Source organism: Arachis hypogaea, chromosome 10 (genome assembly GCF_003086295.3).
Source record: "Arachis hypogaea cultivar Tifrunner chromosome 10, arahy.Tifrunner.gnm2.J5K5, whole genome shotgun sequence".
Taxonomy (NCBI): Eukaryota; Viridiplantae; Streptophyta; class Magnoliopsida; order Fabales; family Fabaceae; genus Arachis; species Arachis hypogaea.
The window spans coordinates 69,400,121-69,401,893 of NC_092045.1; the positions used below are offsets into that span (position 1 = coordinate 69,400,121).

Consider the following 1,773-nt stretch of genomic DNA (forward strand, 5'->3'; position numbering starts at 1 on the left):
TGACACCTCAAGGAATCTCTATACTGTAACATAGAGGATTCCACATTTTCTTGTTCTCTTCTCTTTCTTATGAGCAGGAGCAAGGACAAAAGCATTCTTGTTGAGGCTGATCCTGAACCTGAAAGGACCTTGAAGCAAAAATTAAGAGAAGCTAAGGCACAATTTTCTGTAGAGGACCTAACAGAAATCTTCAAAGAAGAAGAACACATGGCAGCCGAAAACAACAACAATGCCAACAATACAAGGAAGGTGCTGGGTGACTTTACTGCACCGACTCCCGATTTCTATGGGAGAAGCATCTCTATCCCTGCCATTGGATCAAACAACTTTGAGCTTAAGCCTCAATTAGTTTCTCTAATGCAACAGAATTGCAAGTTCCATGGACTTCCATTGGAAGATCCTCATCAGTTTTTAGCTGAATTCTTGCAATCTGTGATACTGTCAAGACTAATGGGGTTGACCCTGAGGTCTACAGACTTATGCTATTCCCTTTTGCTGTAAGAGACAGAGCTAGGACATGGTTGGACTCACAACCTAAAGAAAGCCTGAACTCTTGGGAAAAGCTAGTCAATGCCTTCTTGGCAAAGTTCTTTCCACCTCAAAAATTGAGTAAGCTTAGAGTGGAAGTCCAAACCTTCAGACAGAAGGATGGAGAATCCCTCTATGAAGCATGGGAAAGATACAAACAATTAATCAGAAAGTGTCCCTCTGATATGCTTTCTGAATGGAGCATCATAGGAATTTTCTATGATGGTCTCTCTAAACTATCCAAGATGTCTTTGGATAGCTCTGCTGGAGGATCTCTTCATCTGAAGAAGACGCCTACAGAAGCTCAAGAACTAATTGAAATGGTTGCAAATAACCAATTCATGTACACTTCTGAAAGGAATCCTGTGAACAATGGGACTAGTCAGAAGAAAGGAGTTCTTGAGATTGACACTCTGAATGCCATATTGGCTCAGAACAAAATATTGACTCAGCAAGTCAATATGATTTCTCAAAGTCTGTCTGGAATGCAAAATGCACTAAGCAGTACTAAGGAAGCTTCATCTGAAGAAGAAGCTTATGATCCTGAGAACCCTTCAATAGAAGAGGTGAATTACATGGGAGAACCCTATGGAAACACCTATAATCCTTCATGGAGAAATCATCCAAATCTCTCATGGAAGGATCAACAGAGACCTCAACAAGGTTTCAACAACAATAATGGTGGAAGAAACAGGTTTAGCAATAACAAGCCTTTTCCATCATCTTCTCAGCAACAGACAGAGAGTTCTAAGCAGAATACCTCTGACTTAGCAACCATGGTCTCTGATCTAATCAAAACCACTCAAAGTTTCATGACTGAAACAAGGTCCTCCATTAGAAATTTGAAGGCACAAGTGGGTCAGCTGAGCAAGAAAATTACTGAACTCCCTCTTAGTACTCTTCCAAGCAATACAGAAGAAAATCCAAAAGGAGAGTGCAAAGCCATCAACATGGCCGAGTTTGGAGAGGAGGAAGAGGCAGTGAATGCCACTGAGGAAGACCTCAATGGACGTCCACTGGCCTCCAATGAGTTCCCCAATGAGGAACCATGGGAATCTGAGGCTCAAAATGAGATTCCATTAGACTTACTTCTGCCATTCATGAGCTCTGATGAGTATTCTTCCTCTGAAGTGGATGAGTATGTCACTGAAGAGCAAGTTGCTAAATACCTTGGAGCAATCATGAAGCTAAATGACAAGTTATTTGAAAATGAGACTTGGGAAGATGAACCCCCTTTGCTCACCA

The 1,773-nt window shown here is 41.5% G+C and overlaps 1 non-coding gene across 1 annotated transcript; it reads right to left on the reverse strand.

Annotated features, from left to right (window-relative positions):
* Nucleotides 1-611: 611 nt before the first annotated feature.
* LOC112718662 (small nucleolar RNA R71) lies at nt 612-719 on the reverse strand. The gene has a single exon (XR_003160993.1). It is a non-coding gene; the product is annotated as a small nucleolar RNA R71 (small nucleolar RNA).
* Nucleotides 720-1,773: the final 1,054 nt, after the last annotated feature.